We start from the raw sequence: 21,941 nt of genomic DNA, 5'->3' as shown, positions 1-21,941 counted from the left end.
CTCCACATGGCCGAACAGCTTGACGCTGATAAACACTCTTGCTTTTGCAATTTGTTTATTTTTTCTAGATCTTGCACACCCCATTTACTTCAACGGGAAAACGGACTGATATGATGATGATCTCTAAGGAAATAACTTACTCAGATAAAAACCACTTCACACTTTTTTTTTTTTTTAACTGAGATGATTTATTTATCCCTAATATCAAATCGCAACCCGCTGATGAAGATGATCAAGCAGGAATGGGTAGAATAAGGCACCTGAATGTAAACAGGGAAATATAGGAAGAAGAGAGAATGAATACCGGTATTTATAGGGAAATACAGGAAGACGAGGGACTAATTCTATATGGCTGATACACCGGAGCAATGATACAAGCCAGCGTCATATAAACAGTAATAAAACTGGACAGGTGAGGGTGGGGGTGGGTGGGAATGAGGATTAAAATAAATGTCCGGTGTTGTGGTGTAATGTAACCCTTGAAATGGAAAAGGAAAGCACCGAAAAACGAAAACAGGATAAATCTGAAATAGAACATGAGACAGGCAACAGCAAAAATTCGAAAAAAAGAAAGCACGTGAAATTTTCGGAAAAAAAGGTGGATCATTTTGAAACGAAAAACATGAATATTTAAATGGATGACAAAGACGAGGATCCGGAAGAAGAAAATGAGAATCTCTTGTGCAAGGCAATCCATTTCATTATCTATTTCTTATTCGCAGGCACGGATCTCTCATTTTTACCCTCATTCTCACTTCACCCAGCATGAACAGCTACAAAACTGGGGCCGCATTCATAAACCTTTCTGATTTTAATATTTTATCAGAGCTTTTTCTGTTTATCTTGTGGGAAGCGATATTAACGCCTTTAACTCCTTGAATTAGAGGACGTATTCTGCTGGCTAGTTCTTGCCACCTCCAGATTTTCTTATTCATGTTTAGGGAGACCTTTTGTAGTGATCAGTGAAAACCAGTCAAACCCTTCCACTTCAGAAAGTCAGTTTTCAAGCTTAATAAAATAGTCTTAGGGTAGCACGAAAGCAAGAATACACCATCAGATTGAAGAGGTAAAGCCACCAGCCTGTTTCCCATCACCTTATACCGGTGTCCTTCATGCACGCCCTTGTTTTACACATCCTTGTAACCCACTCTGTGTGAAATAGGTAAAGTCAGTGGAGGCTTCAGGACAGTATAGGGTAGCGATAACGTATAAATGATGAAACAAAAGATCGTTAAGAGGAAGACAGGACATAAGACAAGACACTGATGATGTAATAATAGATGATTAGATGAACAGCACGATTAGGCTAAGTGGAAAGCACAGACGGTGAGACAGAAGATGACTAGGTGGAAAGCAGGCTGTTGACAAGGTGCAAACGATGAAACAGAAGAGACGTTTAGGTCGTCAGAGACAAGGTCTCAGATGGTGACACAGGAAGTACAGGTAGCAGACAACGTTAAGTCATCAGAGGGATTAGGAAGAGACTGGACCAGATACAAGGCACAGACCGTGAAACAGTAAACAGTGGTAGTAAACACGCCAAGTCATAGGGGTTAGGAGGAAGACAGGACAGGTACAAGGCTCTGCCGATGAAACAAAAAATAGATGAAGCAGACGTGGTACAGTCACAGACAAGGTTAGGAGCACTGTACGACAGAGACAAGCCACACGGGGTGAGACAGGAAATATTGAAAGATGACAGTGTAAAGTTACATAACGATTAGGAGCAAAGTAGAAAAGAATCAAGACTTAGACGACGAAACAGGAAACAGTAGTAACTGACAGAGTAAAGAGTAAAATCACTGAGGGATTAGGAGGGTAGGAAAGAAGACTCAACACAAAATTCTGGTACTATGACCTTGGAGGAGAGCAGAATGCTTCGTTTGCGTCCCCTGAAAAGTGTCCAATGCCAAACCGATCGAGTCCCCACGTCACCTATTCTCAGTCTCCTCTACCTCACTCTCCCATCTACCTCGCTTCATTACACCCTTTCTGTTCACTTGATCACAGGTGTTCAGTGCATTCATGTCACTTCGTTTCACCCCCTGCTGAATACTCCTTCAATGTTTAGTCTTACACCAAAGAATTGTATAAAAATAGCAGCAACGACATTATGTAAGAGGAGAGAATGCCGTTAATCTCTCTCTCTCTCTCTCTCTCTCTCTCTCAGATGTCTCTTCAACCAGGCCCCCAAGGTCACTACTGTCTGCTGCTTTATCTGTCTGTTTACCCTCCCCCCCCCCTCTCTCTCTCTTAACCACACACCCTGATCTACAATGTATTCCCGAATCATCAATTAATCATTCACTCGCAACCACGTCTATCGGTACATTATACAAAACAGGTGTGTGTGTGTGTGTGTGTGTGTGTGTGTGTGTGTGTGTGTGTGTGTGTGTGTGTGTGTGTGTGTGTGTGTGTGTGTGTGTGTGTGTGTGTGTGTGTGTGTGTGTGTGTGTGTGTGTGTGTGTGTGTGTGTGTGTGTGTGTGTGTGTGTGTGTGTGTGTGTGTGTGTGTGTGTGTGTGTGTGTGTGTGTGTGTGTGTGTGTGTGTGTGTGTGTGTGTGTGTGTGTGTGTGTGTGTGTGTGTGTGTGTGTGTGTGTGTGTGTGTGTGTGTGTGTGTGTGTGTGTGTGTGTGTGTGTGTGTGTGTGTGTGTGTGTGTGTGTGTGTGTGTGTGTGTGTGTGTGTGTGTGTGTGTGTGTGTGTGTGTGTGTGTGTGTGTGTGTGTGTGTGTGTGTGTGTGTGTGTGTGTGTGTGTGTGTGTGTGTGTGTGTGTGTGTGTGTGTGTGTGTGTGTGTGTGTGTGTGTGTGTGTGTGTGTGTGTGTGTGTGTGTGTGTGTGTGTGTGTGTGTGTGTGTGTGTGTGTGTGTGTGTGTGTGTGTGTGTGTGTGTGTGTGTGTGTGTTTTGGCAGAACACACGCAAGTGTTTCTTTTATGCAAGTGTGACGAATAACATCTGCACTGCACCAGAAACCAAATCATCCTAATTACCTTTGACGGTGGCAAAAATATAAGTAAATACATTGAAGCAAAAATTAAAGAAAATATTTTGTCGTGTTCAAGATTCTCTAATAACAACTTAAGTCTGAGTACGATTTTCTGCCGCATAAAAGCTACAGTCAAACAGTTTTATTCGCCTTAAAAGGCCTCCTGTACTTAACCGGTGTCACGAGCAATAAGTTCGAGCGTTTGGATAGCACATGCAAAAATCTTCATGCAGGAAGTCCCCATTAAACTGTCTGACACAATTTTAACCATCTGAGCCAGGAATTCTCAGCATCTGGGCCATGTGCACGCCATTTGCATGCTGCTAACTCATGCCATCTGCGACTGAAGCATGGAAACCGAGTGCAAATGCAAATCTCCAGCACGAATCATCGGTGCATAGACGTCGGCTAATGAAAATTTTCTTACTCTATACTCTCTATTAGATTCTCCCAAGCTATGAAGAAATTCGCTTGGCGATAGTAAGAATTAATTACAGTAGACGTCATGGACCTGAATGGATTGTTGAAGATTTATTTTATCCCTCCAATAAAGTCTTTCGAGTAAATCATCTGACGGTGGCCATATTAAAGTCAGGATGAATACTAACCAACCGATACCCCCAAAACAAACCACAACTGAGACTGTTTACAAGCCCTGTCTTTATCACCGGTTTTCTAAGTTCAATCAATCTTCAGGCGAGAGCAACAGTAAAAGATAAATGACGAACTGGAACTAAAAAGGTTGCGGCTGGGCCCGAGGGAGGGAAGAGGAGAAAGATAAGAGGATCGACATGTGAAGGTGGAGGTAGATGGAAAAGAACGGAGGACAGGAGAAGGGGGATATGAGTGAGGGATGAAGAGGGAGGGAGGGAGGAAAGGAAGAAGGGGGAGAGTAGTTAGGAGGAGGGAGGAAGGGAGGAGAGAAGGAAGGGGGAAGGTATTTAATAGAGGAGAGAGGAGAGGGGGAAGGGGAGGGCAGTTAATAGAGGGAGGAAGGGAGGAGAGGAGGAAGGGGGAGGGTAGTTAATAGAGGGAAGGAAGAAAGAAAGGAGGAAGAGGGAGGGTAGTTAGGAGAAGGAAGGGAGGGAGGAGAGGAGGAAGGGGGAGGGTAGTTGATAGAGGAAGGAGGGAGGGAGGAGGGGGGAGGGAAGTTAACAGGGAAAGGAGGGAGGGAGGAAGGGAGACGGTAGTTAATAGAGGAGGGAGGGAGGGGTCTACACAGCAGGGGAAAAGAGAAAAAGAGAGGAAGGAAAGGGCAGGGGGAGACGGTGGGAGGAGAAAGATGCGGAGAGGGGGGGGGGAGAGGAGACAAGTAGAGGAAACGAGAGGAAATGGAAGATGAATGGAGGGAGGACACTATCTGCTAGGGGTATGAAGCAACAGCCCATCTAAAAAATAATAATACAGTAATAATAATAATCTATCTATCTATCTATTGCCAGACGCCTCAGTCCCGTTTGGGGTGGCCACAAACAAATCGCCTCCAATAATAATAATAATAATAATAACAATAATATTTTTTTAATGCAAGGAAGAAGGAATTAAAGGCAAGAAACCCGCAAACTGTTCCCTCCATGAAAAAATGAAAACAAGATAACAGATAGCCAAATTCAATATCCGTTCAATTCGAGACGCCTGGACACACTGCGTTTAAAAGACTGGAGGTCATAGGTAACAGGAAATACAGACAGAGGAAGACAGTTCTAGAGTTGATCTGTTACATTCATAAAGGACTGAGAGTAACGGTTAAATCTTAATAAATGAAAATAATAAATGAATAAATAAAAACACCCTCTATCCTCACCATCCGAATTCCTCTTTCACACATTTACTGTCATTCTCATCTTCATCATTCCCTTTTTCACTCACCAGCAATATTTCATTTACTTTTTCACTGCTTCCAAAATCCATTTCATCCTTGCAAAAACTTTTCTTCTCATATTTACCTTTCACATGTGGTAGTCATCATCAAGTTCAACTGCATCATTATTTTCAAACTTCTCAGATTCACTCTCCTTTGTTTTGTTTTGTTTTGTTTCTTTCATGTTTTAATCTTCATATACGTCAAATGCACTGTAGCTGCTGCCGTCTTTAGTAAAATATCCATCATCTACTGTACCCGCGAACGAAAACACGAGGGGGTTACGTGTTTGGACCAGTTTGTCTGTCATTCTAGTCTGTTTGTCTGTCTGCAAGATTAAGGAAAAACTAATTGCTGGAATTGCCCCAAATTTGGCATAAAGACTGAGGGTCATTCGTGGAACAGGTGATTAATTTTAGGCCAAAAACTGTCATAGGTTACATGATGAGGGCAAGGTCAAGTTTTGATCCGATTTTGACCAAACTTGGTTGAATTCCTAACGGATAAGAACGGGGGAAGTTAGTCAGCGTTGAGAATAATCGGGCTTGTGGTAAAGCCAACACGAAAAGGCCATGGGTTCAGACCTTTGACTCAAACAGTTCTGAATCCATTTGAATCAGCCTTGGTGGAAAGGTTTAAATTTAGCCGAAGATGTTATTATTCTACTACCGGAACAACAGGCCAAAGGTCAGGGCCATCGGGTATGATCAACTCAAACACTTTTGACCAATATGGACCAAACCTGGTGGATGGGATACGAATCAGGTAAAAGTGAAATTATTCGATTTAAAAAATAAAGTTCAGGGGCACAGGGCAGGATCTAACGTCTGCCTTAAGATACTGCACCTCTGTCGGTCCAAGCAAGTTGCTCGTAAGTTCGAAGCATGCTGACGATTCACTAAGTAAACAGTAAATCAGAAGCTTGGAAAATTCTTCAGTTCATCACGTCTGCACGATTACTTTCCAACTTTACCCTGCTCTAAAACCAATGATAGCCACAGATTGCGTAGAGGGGCCTTCAGGATGATTGTACGGCACGGGTGCTTCACTCTGAGTGCTTCTTCATGTTCAGCATCAACATCATCATCATCATACTGGAGACCGAACTGAGAGATGTGTAAAGTGGTATAAGGTAGAAGAACTATCATTAACAAGAGGAGGACCCAGAATATTGTGACGCTTGCCATGAAGTTGAAAGCAAGGAGAAAGAGGAACGATTAGATGAGGAGGAGGTGAACTTCGTCCTGATATAAACCTTCGTCCTTATAAATTCCTTCGTCCCGATTAACCCCCTCCTTCAGGTAAACTCCATCCTGATAACTACCTTCTGTCTGATACACCTCCACGGCTTTGTTCGTATGGCCAAAGACTGAAATACTGCTAAAATACGAGATAATGATAGGGTGCGGCAGGGTTAGCCAAAAGATCTGGCACGACTTTCAACCCTGCTGAGGAGACTGAGCAGGTCAGAGGGGCCAAATAGTTCTAAGAAAGGACAGAGATGGCGCAATGGTGGTAAGACGTCTGGCAGCAGAATGCCACATTGTAGCACATTTACTCTAACCAGCCGACAAGGATTCAGAGGCCTTTTCTGCTCAGTTGAATATCACGTGTAGTTGAACTGGAGGGCTGATCTGACAAGTAACCATGGTGCAGTGGTGGGTAGAGGTCTGGCTGTATAACGGGACCATAGGGGGCTGAATTGTCATGTGTTTAAGAACCGAAAGGTTACTCATTTTCTACCTCCAGACGATTTTATTCTGCTCAAGAAAACTTATTGTACTGAAAGGGTTAATGAGGGCTGTATGAAAGAGTACGGCCACACCTGCCAGGAAATATGATCCACAGTGGCAAACAAGAAACCAAATGCCATCAAACTCTGAGTACGGCGGCCCTAACCCTATACGTCGCTTCATTATATCGGTCACATGTTTCGAGCAAGTGTGGGTGCACCCTAACACCTTTTGTTGGCATGGTCTCTCCCACGATAAACGGACTCATCTGATAGATAAGAGTAAAATTAAAATATGATGTCTTCGGAGTGAATCGGTGAACTTGACAGTCGAGTATGATGTCTTTATCGTAGAGGAACTGCGAAGCAAGTTTTTGTGCGGAGTGTAAGGGCCTCATCGATAATTTAGAAGTTTGAATGGTGAGTGATGAGATGCATGGACTATTTCACTTTTTATCTAATGAAATTTATCTGCTGTATGAACTGTTCAGGGATAATGTCACTGGGCACTTTCTTGTTGGGTCTAAATTTATTCCTTATTCCCTACATATTCTCGGGCCAGCTACACTAGTGAACAAAGTTAATATTCTCCGGTCCCTCTTTACTAAACAGAATAACTGTGGATCTGGCTGTAAACTGACTCCTGCAGCCTAAATGAAAAGATTAGGATAAAGCTAATATTGTTTGCCTTATCAGTCCTCTTGTAGTCATACCCAGTAACCTAAGCGTGTTTCTTCTTACTCCTACTTTGGGATCCTTTCCAAGTCATGTATTATGAACCTGATGATGATGATGATAAATCATATTAAAGGAAAATGCATTAAAGATTGATGATAGCTATTTTTATCCATCGAGCATCTGAAAACCAGTACAAAAGTACTAGATGTGATAGCTTCAGAGCCCTCAAGTTAATGTCCATGGTGTGGTGTGGGAAAGTTATTTTGTGTGGTGGGGTATTGTGATGTGTTGCAGCATCACTAAATTCAACAAGTCTACGGGAGTGAAGTGCCTAATATCCAAAAATCGTTAGTGAAACACAAACGGACAGTATGCTCCCGCATCTAATAGAGGTGAGATGCGTAGCTGCAAAATGCGCCTTCGGTTACATATACTGTGGTCCAAGTTTTGACTGGACCACATAGTTCTATACTCACTAATATATGTTAATCATCGTCAGCATCATCATCTGCAGAAGCCTGAGATAGTCCACTGCAGGACAGAGGACACTCCCATCTTTTACCACTCTGACCTATTGGCTATTAGCCTGTTCCATCCAATCCGCTAAAATTAATGCGTATCCATAAATAAATGTATAATTTAATCATCGTCCTGCTCTCTATTAAAATAAACAATTACTAAAAATTACTCTTAAATGAATAAATAAACATATATATTATAAAAGACACATCGTGACCTAAGCTCTTTTCCCCTTTGGGAATCAGTAATAACAAATGCTAAGTTGTGTCCGTGAACTGAACCCTTGATGAGCTGCATTGTGGTCCAGGCTCTAATACAAAAATAAACACCTCTGCCTAACAATAAAATATGCAGGAAATAATGACATGTAGTTTTTAGGAAATCATATAAGGTAGAAACAGAATTAAAAAGGCAGTAAACATGACAATACTGTGCTTTTTCTCCTTTGTTCATCATTACAAAAAATCATAAAAGGAAATAAAATACAGCTTAATAGAAGAAAGACCGTTTTTCCCCTAAGACAAAAAATACAGGGTGAGATATCTGGTGGGAATCATCACCATCATCATCATCGTCCCCACTAAGGCATGCATGAAGCGGAGACACTAATGAAACAAGAGAAAGAAATAAAGTTGGACACCAGTCACCAGAGTGCCACGAGAAACGGACAACAACACATTCACTGATCAGACGGGGAAAACAAAAGAAATATATCAGAAAATACGAACAGAAGGGCACCTCTACGAAGATTTAAGATATATGAACAAGGAGAAAATCAACACACACACACACACACACACACACACACACACACACACACACACACGCACGCACGCGCGCGCACACACACACACACACACACACACACACACACACACACACACACACACACACACACACACACGGACTGCTGGGCCTTTGGGAACGGGCTGCCAAATTATGCACACACACACACACACACACACACACACACACACACACACACACACACACACACTTCACATATACATTTCCCTTACCACCGCCCTCCGGTAATGATCACCGTCACTTATTACGCTAAAGAAGCTACTTGCAACCCTCCGGTAATCATCACTGTCACCTACGCTAAAGAAGCTACTTGCAACAGTATCAGTACTAGGGGGGAAAAATTTTACATGAGCGTTGCACAGCGTCCTCATGTGATTTATGTTTACGGTGTGGGGTGCTGCACCCGAGGCCTACATTGCTATCGGCAACAAATATTCTCTAGTCTCTCCTGCATGGACTATGAAAATTGGTTTATACCAAAGCAAACGATACTGATGACAATAATCACTGTGGGTTCCTGCCGATTCAGCAGACGGACGTTTTAAATCCATGGAGAGAGAGAGAGAAGTAGAACCGACATAACTTTAGCTGACGAGAGTAAGTGCAACATCACTTCAACCCTTGACGTCAAGAGGAAAACACACACTTTATGACGCTGCATAGTCTTCTAATGTTATCTGATGTTGCAATGTGAGGTGTTGTATAAACAGATGTACCCTCGGCCTAGGGCACACAAAACGCCATTGTAAACCTTGTAGTAATGGGGAAAAAATTCTCTGATTATATAACAGGTTGCACTGCCACAGTGCGAGGTACTGAACATGTGGTCTCTGAGGCATAAAGTGCACATACTACTCTAACCAGTGTCAAAACCAGGAAAAGATGTACAGATGCAAGCATACTGGGCCATTTCTAGCAGACAAGATACCATGAGAGGAGTGTGGGAGTGGTAGCAGGAGAGGGTAGGTAGAGGTGAATGTGCTGCCACTCTTCTTTCCCAATAATGTAACTCGGCGGACAGAAATAATCCAGTAGTTGTGTGTGTAGACTAAGCAAGTGTCACTGTTTCGTGTGTTTGTAACGATACCTGACATTGCAAGGCTGCAAACTGTTTTCGTTTCATGCAAGTTTGCAATGCCACATGTTAAATGAATGATCAGTGAGGTCTAAGATACAAACACCACTCCAACCCTATCTCTATCAGGGATCTCCCCCAAGAGTATCAAAATTATTTCATAAAATTTAAAAAAGCATGTTTGTGCTGAAGGATACACTGTGCTCATTTCTGATCTCTTCATCTAGTAAGGTCTCTTCTCATTTGAATATAATTGTCTGATGGTGGCAAGAATAAAATTAGCACACGCCGCTTCCATATACTTAAGAGTTTCACGACGCAAGTAAAAGGACGCTCTCGTACTGAAGGGACTTGTTTCCAGGCTTGGCGGAGCTACGTCGCAGTATAGCCACACTGTGAAAGGGCGTCGTAAATGATGTTGGCATATTGGTGGCCGTACACACTGTACTCACTGAATGGTGCACTGTACAGAACTGGGGAGGGATTGGGGGGAGGGACTAATGTAACAGTGTCCATATTTTAAATTATCTGAAACTTCACATGAGGGTTGGAAGCCACACACAACTACGCCACAGCACTGTACCCATCCTTTCCTTTTATTTAACCCATTGACTTTTTTTTTTTTTCCAGTTTAAAGCAAGACTTTTTTCACTTTATGAAGGATGTTACTTTTTTTTTTTTAATTGAAGCGAAGATGCACTTGACAGGTTAGTGATGATTGGCTGAATGCGACATGTCCGAATAACATCGTTGTATTGCAAATAATTACCAAGTAATGTGACATTACCTGGTAATCTGAAATACAACGATGTTATTCGGACATGTCGCATTCAGCCAATCATCACCAACCCGCCAAGCGCATCTTCGCCCCCCCCCCAAAAAAAAAAGCTGAGTGTAGTAGTAACGTTGTTAATGAAGGGTATATTTAAACTCTATTGTTGTTAAAGTCTCTCCTGTGCTGAATAAAATGGTCTGGAAAGCAAAAAAAAAATGCAAAATACGCCATCATGGTGAGGTGTTCCGACGGGATGGATGTACAGCACCAAGAACATACTGTCCCCTAAACCTGGCCATCACTACACATCTCGCCTAAGGCGAATAGAGTCGTCTGGCGCTGACTCCAATAAAATGGGGGTTATTTCTGACCCCTCCCCTCCATTTCTCACAAACTGAGTGCCTGGCCATTTTCTTCTCGTCCACTTTCTCATCACCGGCTATTCCTGCCTCCTACATCTTCCTCCCTTCGACACTGCAAGTTCCATTCTCTCTGATGTTTCAACACTGCAAGTTCCACCCTTGCCCTCGCTTCGACACTGCAAGTTCCACCCTTGCCCTCGCTTCGACACTGCTAGCTCCACCCTCTCCCTTGCTTCGACAATGAAGGTTCCACTTCTCCTTTGCTTCGTCATTGCAAGTTCCACCCTCTTCCTCATTTCGACACTGCAGCTTCCACCTACTCCCTCTCATTTAAAGGAAAACGAAAGTAAACACGCACCGTTCCTACAAATTAAGGTGTTATAATACTGTAAAAGGTTAAGCCATGTCTCCCTTAAACTAAGCATTTTCCACAACACTTCTCTCTCTCGATCATATATTCCTAATTGTAAGCTACATTCTTCTTCCTGGGCCCTCCCCACTATCTTCTCCCCCACACAATATTTTCACACCATGCCCACCTCCCTCTCCCTCCGACATCTTTCTCACCCAGACCCTACCCCATTAATTCTAACCACATTCTTCACACTCTTACCACCTCTCTCTCTCTCACCCAGACCCCCTCACTCTTGACTAATCATCCCTCTCACTCAGGCCACATCCCTCCCACTCCAACAACCTTCCCGTCTCCAACTCCGACGACATCTCTCCCATCATGAACACATCTCTCTCCCTCTTACCACACCATCCCGTTCCGACCATATCTCATTCTCAAACAAACCTTATCGTACCCACTCAAACCACTTGCCTCTCATTCCGACCGCACCATACCGTCGCCCATATCACAACCCATTAAATGGTAATGTCAAAATGAGATTAGGAGGAGCGCTGAACAGATAAAATACATATAGATAATGAAACAGAAGACAGTACAGGCAGACGCTGGTATTGGTTATAGTGGGGACGGGCGTAAGTCTGTGAACATCTATCTCTCATTCCACCACCTCCCCCACACAAACTCTGGCTACCAGCCCACTCATCACCTGCCAACCCCACCCCAGCATACCCGCCGCCGCCTCTGCCACCCTGCACTAGCCTACAAGTGGCGCCCCATGGTATTGTACAAGGCCGTCTGGCGCGGTACTGTCTGTGACAGCCACGGCAGACCACCATTACCGTACTGTACGGCAAGGATTTCATTCTCCTTCATAGAATCGTCTTGCGATTGCAACCTGACAGCGTGCCTTACAAAAGGCTAACCTTTTCACTACAAGGGTGTCTCTTCTAAGCTAATTAAAATCGTCTAGGGGAAGCTTTAAGCCCTCTGGGGGCACCACTGGAAAAATAACAGGTTCCCTATTAATGTTGTCAGTAACAAGAATGGTTATGTCCTTAACCATAATAATTCATTTTGTTTACCTCATTTCGTCATATCTCAGCATCCACCTGTTTTCCAGACCTTGAGTAATCGAGTCCTGGTGCGATATGACGTAAAGGAATCCCAGCTTGTGGCCTTGTATAATGTAAACTGGCCCCACCACAAAAACCAGGACGGGACAAATCAGGCGAAACGAGATGCCAATTACAACGATGTAGTTAAATTTTAATCCCGTGAGCAGGATTACCTTAATTTCAACCATTTAACTCTAATAGCGTACTTTGTATTTTCTTCTTCATACTACTTGGTAAATGTAGTCTGTTTAAGGGTAAATTCTGAAACAGGAATCAGATATTGCCCTCAATAAACCCTCCACTGCTAGACATCACCCCATAGTTGGATTAAATCGCCTGGAGTCAGCAAGAATAAACTAATGTCATCGTATTCAAGGAGTTTATTCAGTCTTACAACTGCCAGACACTCTTCATTAACCCCTTCCGTACAGTTACTTTGTTCACCCCCTTGAACTAAACAATCCTCTCATTAGCTGAGTAAAATCGTCAGGTGATCCAAATTGTAGATAATAAGTGTATATTAATTAAGGTTTAACGTGCCATCTGCAAAAGTAAACTGGAAAGAAAGGGTGGACTCCTACGCTCATGAGAATACGGCCCTCTGTTTCTGTCCCTCAAATCTTCTCTTACCTCGAAGGAAATGCCCGAGAATCTGTGTCTAAGGCATATATTCTTATTAGCTTTGCAAACTGCGTCTTATTATAAACGTGTGTGTTATTTATGCCGCCCTGATATGGATACAAGTTGCTTAGATGACGAACAGGTTAGCATTAATGTGCAAATTACAGATATAAACTGGAAAGAGGTGCCAGTCAGTCCCCTAAGCTGACAAGAATACCATCTCCACAAAGCCATACTCTCGACGATTAAGGTGGCTCCTTTAACAGTTCTTCTACACTATTTCTACGCCAAGTACTTTAATATTTTTGTGTATGTTGTTTATGCAGCCTGTTGAGCATTAAAAAAAGACAAAAATCATACAAATGGACATTAAGGTGCAGCAGCAACCCTAAATATATTGCCATGGAAGAGGTGTTAAAGCGCCCCCTAGGCTGTGACGCACACGATACCGAAAATACCATATTGACAGTTGCCTATATGGTACAGATACATTAACCTCCTCCGAGCGGGGATGTCATTTTGTTTAACTTCTTGCTACTTTCAGATGATTTTGTTCAGATTTAGAAACGTTCCATACATAGTTTAATAACATCTCATTCTCCAGAAGTCCCTGAAACTGCATACAAGAAGTAGCAAGAATGGACTGAAAATGCTGAGATGTCCTTCGACTGAACGAGTATTTGACATGACATAGGTATTTGACTGTTAAACGACTAATGCCACCTCTTCATTTTTTTTTTTAACACTTCTTTTCCTTGGAACTGCCAGACGCATTTATTCTCTCTCTCTCTCTCTCTCTCTCTCATTGAGAAAAATAAGGAAGTGACTGCTGAGTCCTTGGAGGCTGGGGTGGTTACGAGTACAGAGGCTGGAGGTTGTCAGTCACATCGAAGGGATTAGGGTGTCTGGCTATAGACAAAGAAATAGTATGGAATGTTGTTGTTGATCAGCCCCAGTATGTCTAGCCGTGCAGATCCATCATCCACAGGCATGCCACCGTCCCTGCAGGGAGGTGTGGTTTCTGGGTGGATGTCACATTTGCGTCTTTCCACCCAGTTTACAGAGGCACGATAGGAGTCTCCATTTCACCCTCTGATCTGGTTATATGGTAACCATCCAGCGTTAGAAATGGCTTCCTCAGGTACAGGAAACCATTAGACTTGTCATTCAATTAAAACCGCCTAAAGTGCAAAGAAAATTAATAAAAAGCGACGATGGAAAGGGGGTAGGAAGGGAGGAGGGCAGATACAGAAATAGAAAGATAAAGGTGAAGGATGAAGCAGGCAGCACTACATCTAGTGAGTGGATGATGGTCGCCACCACGTACGGTACCAAGTAAGTGTTCTTGGTAGTTGGTTACGACGATTACTGAATAAGCTGATGAGCTTAAAGAGGTTGTCTGATGAGATGAAGTTACTGCCTGGTGAAAGAATGACGGTGGTAGATGGGATGAGCTGGTAGTACAGGAGGGACTGGGATGGTAGTGAGGAAGAAAATGGGATGAGATGACTGTCTGGCCATGGACTGAAGCTGGTAGTTGGGGAGACATTCTGATGATCGTTATGGGAGAGACCTGGGTGGTTTGGAGAGTCATTGTTAAGACTGGAGTGGGATGCCTTGCTCTTAGGGTGAGGAACTTAGGGTGGTTGTTTATGAGAAGGGGTATGCATGGGATAAGGTGAAGGCACTGGAGTTGAGTGGAAAGATGAAGTAACGTGTCGGCCTGGTGAAGGAATTGCTACTGGTGGCCAAAGGAAGCAAACAACGGTGGGTGTGGGGTAAAGGGGGGATATCACTGGAATAGGGAATAGGATAGAACGGGTGTATGGAAGAGAAAGGTGTGATAGTTGCAGTGGTTGGTAAATGGAGATGGGATTCCTGGGAAGAGGGAAGCGTGGTTTGGAGGAAGGTATGGACAGTGGTAAAAGGACAGTGGTAGTATGGTCATGAGGGAAAGAAAGCAAAGGATGAATTTAATGGAGTGGTTATGCAGGAGAAAATAGGAGATGAGATGGTTTGTTGGGGAGGTAGGGTGGTGGAGCGAAGAAGAGGGAGTTGCTAAAAGGGTATGGTCACTAGCAGGGGCACTGGGATGGCAGGGTCACTGGTATATAAAGGGACTGGGATGAGGTGGGTATGAGGAGAGGGAAAGGGATGAGCTGGTTGTTGCGGAAAATAAATGCTGGTGGTGGGGCAGCATGAATGGTTAGAACGATGGTATGGTATAGTAAGACTGAGATGGCAAGGACAACAGTAGGCAGACTGGGATGGAATAAAGTGTATGGGAAAAGATGGTACTGTACACCTGCTGAGGGAAGTAAATGCGAGCGGTGGCGCAGGAAAAATTGATGGATGGTTAGAAGAATGGTATGGTCAGTGATAGACTCGGATGGAATGGTGAATAATAGTCAACTGGGATGGAATACAAGGATTAAAGGGTATGGGGTAAGATGGCTGCTGACGGACGCCAATGAGGGTGGTGGTGGTGGTGGTGCAGGAAAGAGGGACGAGTGGTCATTAACTCCATCATTAAGAGGACGTCCTATCTTATTCTTTCTACCTTCTATTTTATTCAACTTAGGAAGTACATCTTGTACTGACGGAGTTACAGAAGTCTTAATCAAACCTCTCCAGCTGAAAGTCTTTCTTAAAATAAATAAGTTCGCTCGAAAATAACAACGAAATACATAACCTGTCCCTGATTTGCCTCCTTGTTCCTTCGTTTATTCTCGCTATCCTTAGACGATTTTATTCAGCTTAGGGAAGACATTATAATCTTTAGGGAAGAGACATAGCCTTAAACCTCCTCCCTGTTAAAAGATCCTTCCGAAGTTAGCAAGACTGGGTTTTTAAAATGCGTCGGACTAACAGGGCTAATCAGGATAGTGTGGTTACTGGAAAAAGGAAATGGAATAGGAGAGAGAGAGAGAGAGAGAGAGACTAATCCTTTTACTGCTTAATCGGCCGCATACATAAAAGATTCTAACCAATACTTCCCATACGCAAGACTCCATAACAGTTAACTACTCTCCCAGATGGTTTTGTTTCTGCACTTTGCGTGTTTAACAGTAACTTTAACTGTGAAGTGTTGGTTAGCCATACGAGTGGACAAACGGATATACAATCTTAAAAGCAACTTCAGCTTGGGACAATCTATAAATACAGCAGTCTTCAGCAGTGGAATAGAGCCAACCTGCGGTAATCAGAATACAAAGTTAGCTCTTTCGTTACCATGCTTTATCATTTATTTTTGCTACCACCAGATGAGTTTATTCCTTTATTTTATCCTCTACTAACTCCAGACGATTACATTCAATTATGCCACTCGAAGTGAAGGGATAAAAATAATCACCATTACCACATCCGGTGCGATACCGTCTCTTGTATTTTATTACTGTCACCACCACACGACCATGTTCTGCTTTCCCGAAGATCTCTTGTAGTAAAAGGATTATGTGGGGAACTGGTACTCAAAGGATAAAACAGAAATATGCATTTGTTATGAACGAAAAATGTGAAACTGGGGTTACTAACGAAACGAAAAGGCAGTCAAGGATGGTAGCCTTGGAAAGGATGTGGTCTGAGAGAGAGAGAGAGATCCTTATGAAAAGCTGTCGACCTCCTGGTAAGGGTACGAAGGGAAGGTAACGAGCAAATATGGAGTGTTTAGCCACCAACTGATAACAGATTTTTTTTTTTTTTCAATTATTTTTTTTCCGCCTCCTTTCTATTGCACTACCACTAACGTAGTGAATAAGTAGTTTTGGGTTGCGTCTCCCTGTCCATGTCTGTCTGATGGTATGTTAGGCCTCTAAACTTTTATTGCCATAACCTTTACACCTCATTTATTTTTCTAAGCTCTTGGCATTTGTCATATTCAGATACAAAGTTTATCTATCTCTATCTATATACCTAGGCTGCTTCCCCCAAGGAAAGGGAGGTAGCCGAGACAGGACGACTCACTCTCCATTTACTCATCCATTCAAACACATTTATTCGCATCTTAGCCCCAAAGGGGAGAACGGACAGATCCTCACTGCATCACAACGCACAAGGGTCAACTGCGCAATGCAATCAGTGACATCCACAGCAGGGCCCGACAGCAGAACTGGTTTACCCCTGCCACATCATAACAGACCCATCCCCTTACCCGCACCTGACGTACAAAGTACAAAGTACAAAGTTTATGATCAATGGAAAACAAAGAAATCTACCCCATGCGAGTGAGTGGTTCTTGTTTCGGGTTGAGAGCATCAACGATTTATCTACTGTTATCGCCACGAAATTTTATTTGTTTTTGTGAAGGTCTGTCACAGTTAGTAGGTGAGACAATTTTCAAAAATCGGTAAGGGAAAGGTGTTAAGGAGCATTCCAAGCCCGGTAAGGGAGAGGTGTTAAGGAGCATTCTAAGTCAACAGAAATACGATCCACTGTATACTGCAGTACATTGTACATTACGCTAGAGTGGTCCAGTGATTTCTACACACACACACACACACACACACACACACACACACACACCGCTCGCTGGTGCAGTGGTAACGCTCTCGGTTGCCAACTGGTTGACGGGAGTTCGCGCCTCGCTCAGGTTGCGAAAAAGTTTCACTGATGAAGTGGGTGGTTACTGTCCCCCTCGAGCAAGGGGACGGGTGTGTGCGTGTGTGAAGGTCACAGCCTTGCCCTTAGATCGGACTATATGAGCTCTCAGCTCCCTTCCGGGAGGGTAAAAGCTGACGATCACGACCATCAAGTGATCCTGACCGACCCGGTGAATTATACACACACACACACACGCACACACACACACAGGGGGAAGTGATCTCACGTAGTAAAAGTGTATATTAACCTTAACGATTTTTTTTTTTTTTGTATATATTATTCTTACTACCTCCAGACGAGTTTGTTTATCTTAAAGTAGGCCACACTTAGAGAAGGAATTATAAATAATGTTCACTAACACCCTTATGGTGAAGTTTACCATCAGACGCCTGTATTCAGCATGGTATACATCTCGCAGTGAACTAGTGATGCGGCTAAACACTTTTGTAGCATGGTATACCGGTATCTGGTGAAGCCTCGACGCAGACAGCTACTTAAATGCTTTCTCTTTACACCTTTGTTAGATATAGCTTAAACATATACGAAATCAGGTTGAAGGGTATGTAATGCATTCCTTTCATTATAAGCTGTGAATTCAAACTCATATAATGGGTATTTGTTTTTGTTTTTTTCCGAATGGAAATTTCGGGAGAGATAATCAGTTCTAAATAAAGCAGACGAATCGAAGAAGCGCTAGCCTTTTGCTGAACTGGCAATACCCTACAGGACCCCAGGGTGCGGATGCTCAAAACTTTAGTCCCGGTCGTTGCTCGCCAGCGCGGGAGTAAGTCATCAGGGTGCGGATGCTCAAAACTTTAGTCCCGGTCGTTGCTCGCCAGCGCGGGACTGTCATCAGCCATGTTCACAATGGCTGCCGTCTGCGATGTTCAAAACAGTTTCGTCGCCATGTTGTGACGTCAGCGGGACTATCTCTGGTCGCAACTCCATCAAATTTACGACTAGTACCGAGCAGTCCTAAAGCCCATTCAGCACGGTCGTAAGGAAGCTTTAAGCCTCTCATCAGCGTTATCTACCCCTCAAAACATTATTTATGGCAAGTGTTGGTAATATATACAAGCATATAGCGGTATTTTATTATGGCAAGGATCACAGGGAACTCTCTCATGCATGATTTGAGCTTGGTTATCGAGTTTTAAGTGACTAGCTATTGAGGCCTCTTATGAATTGTAGATGAGCAGCATAATTTTATCTCATAAGACTGTGAATGCCTCCCTATGATGCCACATATTTGCTGTAAAATGTAGGCTACTCATATATTTTCATTAGGTATGGCATGTGAGCGTTTTTGCTTCTACAAACCCTCGTTCTAAGTTAGATGTGGGCAGCATTGGTATTTTTTCCGGTATATTACAGTTTAGGACACAACTGGAATTTCACATTTTAACCTCCATTCTCTAGAGTATGGTTATTGAATTCCAGATGTGTCCTAAACTGTTAATTTACTTTCTTTTTTTCCTTTAGGGACCTTTCATTAGCTCACAATTTTATTATGACCAGTATGTGCTGTGAAGTGATAGGTTAGGGTCTTCAGGTAAGGATAGGGTAAATGTTTACAAGTGCACCTGCCTTATGATAATGAATTTGATATAGCTCAATGGGTACATCTTGATGTCTGCGTCAAATTATTCTAATTAATCCATAGCAAAATAAGTCTTTGAGATATTAACAAAAACCCACCACCACTTTGCACTTAGCTTAAAACCTAACCTAACCTACCCTAGTCTAATCAGAAGCCTAACCTAACATTACTTAACTGCACCCCACTGACCTAAAAACAACTTAATTATCACCGTAATCATGAGGCCTTGGCTTGACAACCTCCAAGCAGGTTTGGGGTTTAGGTTACGTTAGTTAATTTAGGTAGATTAGGTTAGATTGGGACTAAAATATTGTTAGATAGGCCTAATGGTTATTAAAAAATATAAAATCTGTCAAAGATTATAAATTAGAAAAGAAAAACATTGCAAAACAGGTCTTAAGGGAAAAATTTCCAGTTTATTGACTAAACTGAATGCTTGAATTTTGTTTTTACGTCCGAAACATCACGTTGAATTCTACTGACAGCATTGACAGGATCAGTAACATACTGCCAAGCTGCCGCCTTCATCCTAACTTATGTTGCGGCACTGTCAAATGAAAATTTTCCCAATATAATGTCTTGCTTCTCTGCAACACTTGTTGCCATAGCCAGCAGCTTTGCATCAGTGAAGTTTAGGCGCCGAGGTCTCTTGGCTTTAGGTTCACCTTCCATTGTGCAGTAGGCTAGTATTAGCAGACAAAGAAGCGTGTGGCGAGTATCTCTGGCAGTGATATTTGTTGTTACCAGCATGCACGTGGTTTGTTTAGAAACAACCTCCTTGATTCTCATTGGCTGCCTTTTTTGTTACATTGATTCTCATTGGTTGCTATCAGATCAGCTGGCGAACTGCCTGCCCTCTGCCACATGATGGGACTAACACTTATACCCGCCCTACGACTGACCGCTTATCGTCTGAACATTGGTGGAGGTCAGTCACAAGGCGGGAATAAGTTATGACGGGACTAGAGGAGCGACCACCGACGGCGGGACTGAGATATGACCAGTTTTGAGCATCCGGCCCCAGGCTACCTTGGTATTAACCCTTTTACACTTCTTAAGACTTATTTCATATTCTATTGTTATTTCCAGGCGATATTACTCAGCCCAGGAGACTTTTCAACTGTAGATTTTGCATTCAGCTCCCATTTTATTCATAAATAAAACATGTCTCAAGACAGTACGTGTCTGTAGTGAAGGGTATTACGCAGATGCAATCACGCCTCACGCATGTCGGCCAAGAGTGCGCCATACCAAAGCCGCTAATGAAGTGTGAAGTGTTCCGACCTTCATTCACTGACTCACCCATCGTACTGTTCCACCCAGGACCCATATGTATATGGGTCCTGGTTCCACCGACCCACACTAAATCGCACCGCACCCAGCAGCTGCTGTGCCAGGGTTACTAAACTGTGTTCACATGACCTAAACTTACCTTCTCTCTATCTTGAATTCTGAGCTGTAACAAGAGATTAACGCTATAATATGATGGTCGCCACGAGTGTTATGGAATGACTAATGCCGTAGCACTCTTATGTTTCAATGAGCATTGGGAAATGTGAAGAAAAAATCTTCGCCAGCTGAACGTTACCGAACTGTAATTGTAATGATTGTTGCAGCTGCGACATGATGTATATTTTTAGGAGGTAATACCACCGCCCAGAATATTACTCTGACCCCGTTACATCCATCATCAATGCCAGAGGAACCCATTTCATTCCCACGAACGGAGAGCAGTGAAGCTGTTGAATCACCGCGCTCTCGTGCCATTATGACAAGGACATGATGATGCCTTACATATGCGCGCGCCTTAGTGCATGAAGCCACTGACCGTATTTTACTGAACTACCGGAAAATCTGCCATTTCTCAACATATGCAAAACTTTTTTTTTTTTTTTTTAATCCCACCCCATTATGCCATGCCCACAGTGACAGACCATGGTCGCCCTGACGGGTGACATTTCGCTACCTATCATTGGCAGTGACGATGGTTGTGTTTTCTCAGATTTTGTGTACAGCATCACTTATTCTGCAAGCAATCACATGGCACCTTTAATTTGTACTAGTTTTAACACTGTAAATGTAATCATATCATGCTTTGAAATTCTAGCTGCAACATCACGTGAGCACATTGAAAAGTCCAATGAAATGCCCTTGAATCATAAATTACCATTTTACAGGTAAAAATGAACGTGCACTTCCCGCCACCAGTGCACCGACAGCTCCCTCAAGCGGACACACTGTTGCATCATCTCGTTCACACCGACCACAACTGCCACATATAAATGGTTACATACGATACTCTCCTGCCGCGCTCACGACTGCTGTGTATGGAGTTCACTATATACAGCTTTTGAGAATCTCAGTCATCAAACGTGTTTAAAGTGCAGCACATACAGTACAGTACAGCTGCTTAGCATGCGTATCTGCCACGGTGCCAGTGTTCCCTCCACGGAGAGCACGTGCTTCCCTAGCTCTCTCACCGATATTGATTATCTCGCTGTACCTTAGCGCACATCTGCCTCGGGACGCAACTACCAGACAGTTATGCACTTACCTTGCCACTGATGTGCAGTGTTGAAGGAGCAACAGTTAGGACAATGAGCGTGCAGTGACCAGCGACCGGAGCAGCTTCCCACACAGTCACCACTACAACGGCACAGTGTCGTCTGCTGCTCAGCCACCGCGTAACGCACGCCCGGGCCAGATGCCAGACGCTGCCATTTCTGGCAAAGCAACTCGGTCAGAATTCAGGGAGACACACTGAGCTACTTCCGCGGCAGAAGTGTGTCGCAAAATTCACAAACATTTCATGCACGATTTCTGTAGTGAACCTGTGGGGTTATTATTATTTACCACA

General features: G+C 43.3%; 1 protein-coding gene across 1 annotated transcript in view; it reads right to left on the bottom strand.

Moving 5' to 3' along the window:
* The window catches only part of gb (solute carrier family 7 member genderblind), a 102,552-nt gene extending 80,832 nt beyond the window's left edge, over positions 1-21,720 (bottom strand). The window contains exon 1 of the mRNA XM_080275996.1: positions 21,639-21,720. The gene's annotated coding sequence lies outside the window, so the exon portion shown is untranslated. The remainder of the gene's footprint in view (positions 1-21,638) is intronic.
* Positions 21,721-21,941: the final 221 nt, after the last annotated feature.

The sequence above is a fragment of the Coenobita brevimanus genome, chromosome 63 (genome assembly GCF_032717465.1).
Source record: "Coenobita brevimanus isolate Jiangsu-jjx chromosome 63, ASM3271746v2, whole genome shotgun sequence".
Taxonomy (NCBI): domain Eukaryota; kingdom Metazoa; phylum Arthropoda; class Malacostraca; order Decapoda; family Coenobitidae; genus Coenobita; species Coenobita brevimanus.
Note: the sequence above shows the minus strand (reverse complement) of the source record. Positions and strands in the feature narration are given on the sequence as shown.